The sequence below is a fragment of the Coptis chinensis genome, chromosome 8 (assembly GCF_015680905.1).
Source record: "Coptis chinensis isolate HL-2020 chromosome 8, ASM1568090v1, whole genome shotgun sequence".
In the NCBI taxonomy this organism is placed as follows: Eukaryota; Viridiplantae; Streptophyta; class Magnoliopsida; order Ranunculales; family Ranunculaceae; genus Coptis; species Coptis chinensis.
In genome coordinates this window covers 77,404,262-77,417,883 of record NC_141463.1, presented here as the reverse complement: position 1 = coordinate 77,417,883, position 13,622 = coordinate 77,404,262, and positions in this window count along the sequence as shown.

Sequence of the window (13,622 nt, the reverse complement as noted above, 5' to 3'; positions counted from 1 at the left end):
AAAAAAATGTACGCTTCTTGAACTTGAAAATGATATGAAAGAAAATGGCCGAACACTTGCTGATTTCCAGTTTGATATTCCAAAACCAGATCCACTAGATAACAGGTTACTATGGGAGGAATTGAACTATGATTTTGAAGCACTCCTTGCAGAATTTGAAGAATTGCACATTGGATTGAATGTTGAACAAAGACAGGTGTTTGACGCTGTCATTGCTACTGTTGAGAGTGGTAAAGGGAAGTTATACTTTGTATATGGAAGTGGAGGTACGGGGAAAACATATCTATGGAATATGATCATTGCAAGGTTACGATCACAGAGAAAAATAGTGCTTGTAGTTGCATCATCAGGCATATCATCGCTTCTTTTGCCAGGTGTTTAAAAAAATATATTATTGTCTTTATTATAAATGTTATTAGTGTTATTATTATCATTACTACATTTTTTAATATTTGCTATATGGTGCTCATGCAGGTAGTATAGCTCACTCAAGATTCAAAATTCCAATGGAGAAAGATAAGTCTAAAACTTGCTACATTAGAAAAAGAACTCACTTGCCAGACCTGATTGTAGCAACTGATTTAATTATTTGGGACGAAGCACCTATGAGTAAAAAGACTGACTTCGAGGCCATTGACAATAGTTTTAGAGATATAATGTCAAAAATGATATAAAGCTCAAGAATAAACCATTTGGAGGAAAAACTATTCTTTTTGGTGGTGATTTTAGACAAATATTACCATTTATCGAAAAGGGTTCAAGAGAAACAATTGTTTCTGCATCCATAAACAGATCCTACTTATGGTGTTACCTAGAGGTGTTTCGTTTGACAATTAACATGCGGTTGCATAACAGAGAATCTGGACAATCAGATGTAGATTTCAACAAATGGATATTATCTATTAGTGAAGGCACAATTCCAAGAAGATCACTGTGTGAGGGAGAAGAGCCTACTTGGATTAAAATCCCATAAGACATTCTTATTCAATTAGAAGGTGATGGGATAGAAAACATTGTGAAGATGGTGTACACAGATCTTTTACAAAAATATGATGATGCTGAGTATCTTAGAGATAGGTGCATTCTAACACCTACAAATGAATCAGTAGATGAAATAAATTCTCATGTCCTATCTTTAGTTCCTAGAGAATTGGTTAGTTACTCAAGTGTAGACACATTAAGTCCGCTTTCAGATAATAAGGTTGCAAATCAAGATCTTTTGTATCCTACTAAATTCCTCAACACTCTCCAGCTCCCAGGAATGGCTAATCATTTGGTTCAGCTAAAACGATGAGCACCTATAATGCTTCTTAGAAACATAAACCAGAGCAAAGGTCTTTGCAATGGTACGAGACTTATAGTGATTGATTTGTCAAAATTTGCTTTGGAAGCTGAAATTATTACTGGAAGCAATAGAGGAGACAGACTCACTATCCATCGGATAGACTTTTTGTCTGAAAACACAAAGTGGCCTTTCATCTTGAAGCGAAGAGAATACCCAATAAAACTTTGCTATTCAATCACAATAAACAAAAGCCAAGGACAAATGCGTTGAAGAATGTTGGAGTTTATCTTAGAAACACTATTTTCTCCCATGGCCAACTATATGTTGCGGTATCATGTGTAACTTCCAGTGATGGTCTGAAAATTCTAATCGAGGACAGAGAAGATAATTTGAAGTAGCATACAAAAAATATTGTCTATTATGAAGTATTCAACAATTTGCCACAATGAAGCTTTGTCAAAAGGTAAGAATCTAAAAAATCAAAAACTTATATTATTATTTTTTTACTGTTTGTAGACAATTGCAACAATCAAATAAATGCAATCTTTGATTGTCAAAGCTAAACGATCCAATAGCCCAAATAATTTTGGTACTACATACACCGTAATCAACTATTTTTGCATCTGTTTATGTAATTAAATGCTCTAATATTTTTATGTAGGATTTTGGTGCAGTATGTGAAACTCTTTAGCCGTTAAACGAACCCAGATGCTGTTAGGTAGGTTCGAGAGTATCCTTCAAATTAGTTTAATTACAGAAAACTATTTTTGCTTGAAACTTATATTAAACACTTATTTGGTATATAATAAAAAGTATCAACTGTAGTATGATTACATGATTAGTTATTAATCATGATCACATAATCACATTTTGTAATAAGAAGAGAAAGTGTGTTGGTATAATACGTTTGTCTTGAGGGTCATACACTCATACCTGCCATGCCTATACCGGCATCACTCCTTGCTACAAGGGATAACCGTTATTCAGAGTCATTCTTTTTTGCCATTCTTTAGGCTGTATTGTTGGAGTGAAGCTCGCTATATCTTAAATTTATTTAACTTGAAATTAAAGGATATTATGATAAATACTTCCAAGTGTTTATGGTGTGTGCGGTCTGTGTCGTAGTTTCTTTCAGTAACTCTATATTGGCAATATGATCCTTAACTGCCCTGTAGAATCCTGAGTAGGTACCAATTGGCCGAATTTGAGGTAATGTTTAGTATGTATTGTTTGATGAAAACAAAAGTTTATTTGAGTATATTGATTTTAGTATTAGAACCTACCTAATTAAGAACAAATTTCAGCGCTTAACCAATGATTTTGACGGTGCCAAGTTGAGAAACATATCATTCTATATATAAGACTAATACCAACAAAATAATAATGGGTTAGTACCTTATCATTGAACATAAGCTACCCACTTAGTTTCAGTTTAGGATCCTAAGTGTTTTGAGCATTAATCTAATAACGAATATTGTTGTTGTTGTTGTTGTTGTTTTTTTTCCCCCCCAGGTGTGTCAGGAAGCATGTCAATCTAATTACCAACCACTTTCGAGATGTGAGCATGGATAGGAGTTGGGTTTGGACAATACAATTTCAATCTCTGATGACGATTATGAAAGTTTATGATAGGAGCGTCCCGACGGTTGTTGTGAGTAATGATTTTGAAGAGGATATGACTGAAATCTTATTTGGTAAGGCAAAAAGTTTAGATGAATTGTACTACTGGAGCTTGACTAAGTGGTGGGAATGATTGATTTGTGACAAATCATACATGTACGAGGACTTCTCAATCCTGGAGCTAGATGGACATAAACATGCTCTATTAGTTGAGTAAAATAGAAAACAATATTTACTACGACTTCATTGAGGGAATCGGATTTGTGCTCACTTATGGTTAGATCATTTGAACTTTGGAGGTCGAAGATGTGGCGATATATATTGAATTGTACATATCAGCTAGCTAGTATTTAGAATGATTGTTGTGGGTATATTTGTTCAAGTTCAAGAGCTGCACGTTAGCCTTGCGTAACGAATTGTTGTCTAACAGGAAAATACTTGCTCCTTATTTCATTCGATATTAAACCTCACAAGTCAAATTAACATGCCTAAAATTAACATGTCTCATTCGATATGAAACATGAGACAGAGAAACAAAGAAATCACATTTCCATCAAGTAAAATTCTTTATGTATAATTTTATGAAAAATAATGTCCTAACAAGACTAAAGTGATCCAAAGTACAATGTCCAAACATAGAGAAAAACATTTAAAAAAAATATGTTGTATTAGTTACTTAATAACTTAATATTTTTGTTCACTAATCAAATTCAATTATGAGTCAAGAACATCCATATTTAAAGTTCGGCATGTCTTGGGCTTTTTCCACATGAATAGTAATTTTAAAGCAAAGACTACAGTAGATCCATAATGTTATATGAGTCCAGTTTCACTCCAACATATGTTAGTAAGTGTTAATAAGTATACTAATAGATCCAAAAAAAAAAAAAAAATACTAATACATGCGGAATTTCATCAAACAAGGACTCCAAAAAAAAGAAGTTACCTAAACTTCAATTCTAAACAAAACTTTAGTTCGGCAAAAGAAAATATACTAATATAGGCAGAATTTCATCAAACAAAGACTCCAGAAAAAGAAGTTACATAAACTACAAACTGTAAACAAAACTTAAGTTCCGGATATATTAAGTATACTTAAAGGTCGATAAAAAACTTTTAATTTCTATCTTAACAAGAATTTTGACAAACAAGGACTCCCATAAAAAGAATTCACCTAAAAGTCAAATTCTACTCATATGTTAAAGTTATAAATATCCATATGATTGTAAAGTTGACCTAAGAAAACAAAACAAAAACCTAGGCTCCATCGACCTTTACTGCTATCAAGGTAAAATTTTGCAACTTTTACTTATTTTTTAATTCACCTTTTCATAAAAAACAAATTTAAGAATTAGATTTCTTTTGTTCACATATTTTTTTGCAGGTTAACAACATGCCTATCAAATATCATGCAATAAACAACATCGATCAACAACACAGATTCATATACTCCATGGAAGCTACAAGTCAGAGTCGTACGTAAGTGGGACGATCTTTATGCATCGAATCTTGCTATCAAAAGTAAAGATGTTCTACTGATAGATGAACAAGTAAGCCATTTATTTTCTTCATGTGATTCAAACACAGTCTTTATTAAAACAAAATTAACAATGCTAATTACCGTTTAATATCACAGGGACATGAAATCCAAGCCATGTATCCGATAAACTTAACAAAAACATTCAATAACCATCTTCAAGAAGACACGGTAATAGTTTTGGAAAATTTCATAGTTATTAAAAGTGACAGAAGTTTTCGTACTGCAAATCATGACTTCAAACTTGAGTTCAATGATAAAACAATAATCAATAAAACCAACAAGCAAGGTGTTCAAATACCAAGGAACATGTTCTTATTCACACCTTTCGAAGACATTCATTTAAGAGAAGACAACATGGTACTCACAGGTAGGGGTGGGCAATGGGCCGGGTCGGGCTAGCCCGGCCCTAAACATTTAAAGCCCTTAAGATATTAGGGCCGGGTCGGCCCGGCCCTAAAGTCAGCATAGGGCCGGGTCGGGCCGGGTCACAAGTCTAAACCTCAAGCCCTGACCCTAACCCTCTTTAAGGGCTTTAGGGTCGGGCTTTAGGGCCGGGCTTTAGGGCCGGGCCTATATATATATATATATATTTTTACTACATCAGTTTTAAAACTCATTTATATTACAAAAATGTACAATAATCTACAAACTCAAAGTCCAACCAATCTAGTAATAATCCTGTATAAGTTCACAAATTTAAAATGCACATCCACAATCTAATGAACTGAAGTACATCGAGAGTTCGGAATTTGTTCTTCCTTGTACTCAAACCTCACTAAAATTACATTTAACATTGAAATACATAGATAAATAATTATATTATCATTTTAAAGGAAGAAGTAATAGATATAAAGAAGAAACATAATAGTTTTGGTTAAGGGTCATGGAAGTTGTTAAACTATTTGTAATATCATAAATTATTTCTATAATAGATTCAAACAAATATAATATTACCTTTCTTCTAATTTAAAAGTGATTCAAGCTTTGTATATGGAAATGAAAATATTGGCTTTTGAACAAGTGATGGAGAAATTTTGAGATTACAAATGTCATTTTTCTGACAAAGGGTGTTTTTTGGTTTCTATGTTACAAATGTCTACTCGTATTTTTGCTTTAATGGTGTGGAAGGAAACCTTTAGTTTTTAGACTTGGCTTGGATGTGAATAAAAATATAATTTATAAGAAATAAGTGAGAAAAGAAATTGAGAATAATAAGTTATGGACTTTGACTTGATAATCAAAGGAATAAAGTCTTATTTTTTATTAGGCTAGTGCTCATTGTTCTTCATGGCTGCTAAGTTGATAAGTTTTTGTTATATAAAACAAGTTATTGGAAGTACCCTTGGGTGTAAGTGATAAATTACAAAGGACAATGTTATTTTAATTGAAAATATTTAACAAAGAGTTGGACAATTATGGTATGTGTATTTATAGTGAAAGTATGAAACATGGCCGGTTAGGGCTTGGTTAGGGTCGGGCCTATGTTTTAGAATCTTAGCCCTAGCCCTGCCCTAGAAGGCATTAGGGTCGGGCCGGCCCGGCCCTAAACTCTGTGAGGGCTTTAGTTGTGAGGGCTTTATAGGGCTTAGGGTCGGGTCGGTCAGGGCCGGGTTAGGGTCGTTAGGGCCAAATTCCCACCCCTACTCACAGGTATACTTCCAAACTGTGAAAATAAATGTGATTTTTTTTAAAAAAAAAAATAACAAAACAAACAATAACTTATTTTGTTATACTGTAGCTGTTGTCGGAATGCTACTCAAGGTCAAACCAAAAGAAACGTCAATTATCAGAGGCGGTATTACAAGACAAAGGCGTGACATTATACTTGCAGATGAGAGGTATTAATATTTTTTTAATTAAATCTGTTATATGAAAACTTTAATACCTGTTGACCCATTTTTTTGTGTTAAATGCAGATATAGAACAATGAAAATTACTTTGTGGGGCCGTACTATGGATCAAATTCCACATGATTTTGTTCACCAGACAAAGTATATGTCTTGATAGTGACGTCAACTTCTGTTAAAAACTTTAAGAGTAATTACTTCTTTACACATAAATAATTTTGGTTTTGTTTATCAAAATAAGTTACAATACTAGCTAATATTTAAACCTGGCTAGGTTATTATCTCCAGTCAACATTCGCTACCAAGATATATACAAATCTTGAAATTCCAGAAGTGGAATCCATTATAGAGAGGTAAGATTTATTTAAGTTTTTTTTTAATGTATAGAAAGACAACAACGTTTACACCTTATTTTAATCATTTAACATGCAGAGCGCTGCAAATCAAGACGGAAGCAGCAGAAGTGCAGGGAGGAAATATAAATTCACTCCAAATAAAAAAAGAAGAAAAGTTTCAAACCTTGGCAGAAATAATGGATTTGGATAACACTGTAAAGGTAAGAACGTCTAATTACCTATTTTACTTAAAAAATGATATTAGAAAACAATCTAAATGAATTAATTTTATTTGTCAATAGGAGAAATCATACATGTGCAAAGCTAAGGTTTCAAGAGTCTATAATGACAACGTCAAATCACTGTGGTACTATAAGACGGACCAATTTTTTGTTCTTTTATTTATTTAACAGAAATCAGAATCAAGCCAAACATCTTTGGAGCTATCAACCCCTGAGAAAACTACTATGACACCATCACAAATTATTGATCTCACGGAAAAGGTACTATTCAACTTTACTATCATATCTTACACAAAACAATTATTGTACCACTTTTTAAATTTTTTGGGTTTTACATCTATTAATGCAGGAATCAAATTCAGATCAATTCACACCAACTGATTCAATAAAAAAGGTAAATCTATTCATTAGAAAAGTAAATTTCTAACTTTCATTAAAATTACCCAAAAAAATTAACAATATTGTGTGCAACATTCAGGAATGGAAGACTAAAAAGACCATTAAAGCAGAACCTCCAGAAGAAACACCAAAATAATAATAAAAAAAGCTTGCAAAAGCTTGAAATTCAAGGTAAACAAAGTACATGATTGATTTTTTTTTTCATTATAGTGCTATGATCCATTTACAATTAAATAACCGATTTAATTGTTTCAGAAAGATGAGCTTGAGGAGTGATACTCTTTGCTTAGAACAATATTGCAGCAGATGCATTAATTAGGAAGTCCAAAAAAAAAATGGGACAATGATTAGTATATTTGATTGTTAGACTTTTATTTTTATTATTATTATTATTATTATTATGGATTGTGTTTGAATATTAAATTAAATTTTAATGTTTTGCACCAATTTCTTTTTCATTATATTGTTTTTGATTCATATCATTTCAAGCATTTTATCATTTTATGTACTTTGGTTAGGTTACTCAATTCTCTTAGCCATTTAAGTTTGATTGAAGGCAGATACAATTCATCAATTTTAATATTGAAGATAGTTTGCACTACACTTTGGTTAAAATTCAGATGTGAATTCCTCTGAAACTAAACAAATGTATTCTCAATATTTATATTTTCAACCAATATCAGCATGTGTATCTTCAAATATAGGAACTTAAATTGGTGGTTCAGTTAGTTGCTAATTACATTATTTTCCTTAGTAGACGAATGATTCTAACTTAACATCCACTAAAAAGACAAAAAAATAACCCCGGTCATAGGACGAGCACAAAAGAAAAAATGAGTAAAAAATTGACTGAAGAATAAAAAAAAAAAAAGCATAGAAGAATCAGAAGAAAAGAGTAACAATTAGAGAAATAAGAAAAATTAGTAGTGTGGCAGACTAACCTAAGAATTTAATCACAAACTGACCCATTGTAGAGGTGTAGACTTCCAATTGTCTTCATAAATCAATTGATTTTGAATTGGTGTTCCAGAATTCTAAAGTTAGCCTCACTTGGTGCACTCAATACAAACATCTTAAAGTGTCACAAATATCTTTGACCAAGTAACAAATCCTTGGGATTTGAAAGAAATTTTCAAGAAACGTATAAGCTACAAGATAAGCTTAAAAGAAATGTTCAATTGTTGAGATACTGATTACTTACCGACGATAGAGGGGAATAACACATAAGAAAATAGAAAATCTTCATGGACTGGCTTCAACCAATCAAAGTTTCCCGCATTTCTGATCGTGATAAAGTGAGAGCACATAAAGAGCTCTTTCTCATCGAGTCAAATTCATCACTAAAACCTGGTTTGCTCAACTGCATATTTTAGATTTCATAACAGCAGTAAGATTTAAAAATAAATGAACATAGTCCACAAGTAGTATGTACATACTACTATCTATATATGGAAACAACATTCTTTCTTTGTTTGGTATCAGAGCCATGACAACTTAATTTGAGGTTAATCAGGTGCTCTTATACCAGACTGATCTAAAACAAAACCTAAAAGGAATCCTATAAATACAGAATTATACATACGCCAATAATCATTCATAAAATTTTGCTCATTAATCTCTGTTTTCAAGCCAAAGAAAAAAGGTCGTATCTTTTACTTCACACATATATCTTCTATTCATTTTTTTCGTGCTTTAGCCAGAGAAAAAAATATCATCTCTTCTACTTAGCACCTATAACTTCTCTTATTTTTTTCTTATGTTTTTCAAAAAATAGTTATGTGTTAGAGTTTATATAAACAATACATATATTGTTACATTTATTTTAATTACAAATTGATTTGTTTTGCAGACAATGACAATTGTTCCAGTTTCATTCAAAAGTGTACTGAAAAGAACACTCAAGAAAATTAACACACCTGAAGCAGTCTATGGAGTAAAGTTTAATGAAAACAATCAATTTGAAGCATGGGTCGAAATTGAGATCACTACATACAAAAGTTATACTCAAAAGATTCTTGGAGAAAGAAAATGTACGAGGATTGATTCAAAACAGTCAGCAGCAAAAAATGCAATAAAGTACTTACAAGATGTCTACAACAAATTACAGATATATGACAGCAATTATGATCTTCTCAAACACTACATTGGGATTAATAAAGATCAAGAAAAAATAATATGTAGTTTGATTGAGACAAAAAAGAGTTTGGAAAGAAAATTAGTAATGTCATATGGTAGTATTGACAATTCGATATGCATAATCGACAACGAAGATGAATAAATTAAACAAATCATCGATGTTTACTATGATTTTAGAATAAGTTGTTAGTTCATTTGTTTACTCAAATTATTTTAAGAGTAATTTTCATTTATTTGTTCGTTTAATAGTTATTTCAAGAGAGAATTCATTCAATTCAACTACCAATCAAGTTTGATTAAATTTTCAAATGTGTTTGCTTATTTTCCTATAACATCAATTTATTTGTAACACTCCAACTTATCCAATAACAAACTTTTCAACAACAAATACGTCCACTACCATAAAAAGCTTCTCTTTCCCAAAGGGCCAATCATAATTAGGAAACCGTCTAAATTACTAGCAGTTTAGAATTCACAAAATTATGTTCATTCTTAATTCAGAAATCTCAATCCATTTTGCAAAACTCTAAACATAGAAGTCTGTTTTGCATAAATTTTCTTTTAGATAACTCTTAACAATTTGTGTTTCACTCAACTTCTAAAACAATACCTAAAAGAAAACCTATGAAATTTTCATTTTGCATAACTCTAAAGATAGAAGTCTGTTTTGCATGAATTTCCTTTTAGATAACTCTTAACAATTTGTGTTTCACTTAACTTCTAAAACAATACCTAAAAGAAAATCTATAAATACAACACTATACCTGTTGTTCAAAGTACATCAAAGACTTTTTCACATTAAATTTTCATCATATTCAAACAATGGATTACCTTGACTACTCAATTCATTATATTTGGAACAAGAAGAAGAAGATATGCCACATGTTATTTTCACAAATAATTTTTAATTATAGTTTCTAACCAATTAACATTTACATATGTATTAGAAATAGATTCACAAATAGACAGAGAAGATCAGTATCAGTATTTATTCAACGAAGTATTTATACAACTATCTTAACAAGGGAGAGAAAACAGCAACGCTGACAATCGGAGAGTAGAAAAAGAAGGCATTGAAACAAAGAATGCTTGAATGAAGATACATATTGAAATTGTAATCAATATCATTTCATCTAAATAAATTTTTATTTTTTATAATGGAATCCATCAAGATGAATATCTACTTTTGTTAAACTTAGTAAAGCAAATGATACAATTGATTTTGCTAAGTTCAGTAGCTCATACTAATTTTTATTAAATATATTTAATAAAGGCCTAATGGATGTCCGCAGATGTAAGTAACCATGATAGGTTAAATAGTTTAGATTTTACCATCTAATTACATATTGTATACACTCGAGAACAAGTCAACTAACTTTTAGATATAGCTGAAAATCCAATATCTTTAAGTTCTTGAACGTGTATGACGAAGTTCTACGTCTAAATATACTATGTCTACACTAAACCTTGAAGTTCTTCAAACTCACGAACATGGAATCAACCACAACTACAAATACAACAAGTAGATAAAGTATGTTCCACATAATTAGTACATACTCAAGAGACAGCTTTTGCCAATGGTGGTTCTCCCATTCCAGTTGGAGTAAAATCATCTAACTCAGGTAAAATAATAGGCAGTTCAGTTTTGGGAAGCGAGAAAATTTCAGTTGTACTATCCAGGAAAGCTACTAGAAAAGGCTCTCCCCAATAGCGTTGGCGAGCAAAAAGCCAATCTCGCAGATTGCAGTTAACCTAAAGGAAAAAAAACATATGTTAGAGAAGATTCCATGGCTATGCAACGCGAGATAGTTGAGAAACTGAAATACCTTCTTCCTTCCATGTCCTGTATTCCCAGCCTACTCTATCACTTTGGAAGTGGCATCTTTGGAGAGCAAGCCATTACTGTTAAGCCCAACTGCAGTATTTGAAGAATTGATAATAATTCCTTCTCCAACATATGGTTCTTCAAAGTTACTGCAACTTTCATCATCGATTCTCAAATTCCAATAGTTCAACCACCCTCATTTCCAATAAATTTACCATCATTAATTTCAATTTTATTTTTCCACCATTAATTTCAATTTTCGTTTCAGAAGTGATTATATTGAAAAAGAATTTATGGAGAGTTCACTTTTTAATGAAAATTCAGTGCTAAATTAAAGAGATAAAAAATGGGGGATAAGATAACTGAAGGTTTTTTACTCAAAACATCCTCAAAAACATTTATCCAAAATGTGTACACGTGCTATCTTTTCTTACATATGTAACACTTGGTAATAACCGTAGTAACATACAAATAAAATTGGACTAAGGCCTAAAGCCCAAAATAAAAAATGGCCAACCCCCGTTAAAGTTAAATAGAAATTGAATAACATAAAAGCCCAATTAAAAGTAACAGATCCACATGATAGGTTTAAAAAATAGCAGGCTCGACCGCAGGTCGGGTTGCATGGCTAGTATATGATATATAGTGTAGAGAAGTGTACAAGAACTAGAACTAGAAGTAGAAATTGGTGGATAACCCATGGCTCGGCTTATTAAGGCCCTTTTAGCAAGTTCATGGGCCTATTTGGCGTCACGAGTAAACTTGGTGACAGATATGTAATTCGGAGCATAGTACAAATTATCACGATATATCATGAAATATCGTGATAAATATTGAGATTTCAGCAAAAGATATATAAATATCGCGATAAGTTTAGAGATATATACAATTGCAAATATCGATAATATTTCGTTGATATTTATGATATTTTAGGATATATTGTGATATTTTGAGATATTTTGAGATATTTTGTTTAGATAACAATTTTATTTAATATTTACAATTATATTTCAAATAAATATAAATGATATATCGTGATATATCCAGAAATATCTACAATACCCATGATATTTGTCGATATTTTAGATATATCAACGATATTTGCATATCAAACAATGTAAAATATCTCCAAAGAGGGGGATATATCCACGCTACATATTAAGAAATTGAGTATCGATAAACACCCATATCCTGATATTTTGTACTATGATACGGAGAATCGATCTTAGGATACTAGAGGAGGTTAGTTTACTTGAATAGTTAAATGAATTAAATTTTTTTCTTAAATCACGATGTGAAAGCAAGTGAGTAACCAACTAACTAAACAGTACATGTTTCCGGAAAAAAAAATGAGAACGCCGTATTATTGTCAACCAACTAGCTAAACATATATGCATCAATGAATGTTTTAACTTTTAAGTATCTATAATGTAATATGACAAACTTCTTTTCATCGAAGTTTCATCTTTTGTTGTGTACTTTGCAAATTCAACTAGAAAAGAGGGAAAGAGTTAAAACAGAAGGAAGTTGATCTCCAACTCTTTTGGATCTCTAGGTTCTTTAAATGTGAAGCACTTTCATCTCCAACTTTCCAACGGGCAGATTAACATCTTCACTCTAGGTACGGAATTAGTCCGTTGTGTACCTTACACACCTAAAGCTACTGTTGTTGTTATTTCTTTATTTTATTTTGGTTCTTCAGTACTTTCACTTTGCTTAAACATATAAATGAAGTACGCAAGCTCTTGCTTTCATCTTTCCAGATAAAGTGGAATGGAGCAAGGCTATGAAATGTTGGAATTCTCCTTTTGATATTTCAAATTACTTAATTATGTGAGCTTGGTTGAGAAGATGAACAAGTGTGTTTTTTATCTCTTTGGATTTTGTGTGATAGTCCCACATTGGTTGGTAAACTCTTGGAAACCAGTTTTATAGTCTATATTATTATTTTAGTCCCACATTGGTTAGTTAACTTTTTGTGAGTGACTTGAACCTCTATATAGAGGCTTGTAGTCATCAACCAAAGATATTCAATTACAGAGGCCTAAATCTATCTCTTTCATTCAAGTTTTGGCCGCCAGAGATAGTTGTGTTGCTGTTCTAGTAGAGTAGGCTATTAAAGTGTATATCAGTTCGTTCTTCTTCTGTCCTTTTGTTTTATTCAATTATCTAACTCTTCTTCTGTCCTTTTGTTTTATTCAATTATCTAACTGCTTTTACAACAATCTTATGAAGAGATTCTAGATAGTATAACAGAGGATAATGTTTTCATACGACAATTAAAAAGATAAGTCTTTTATTTTGAGTTATTGTTTGTGACTTTAGAAATTTTCTAATCATTTCATTTTTGTTAGGGAAACCATTTAAAGATTGAATCTTTATTGATCTTTTGT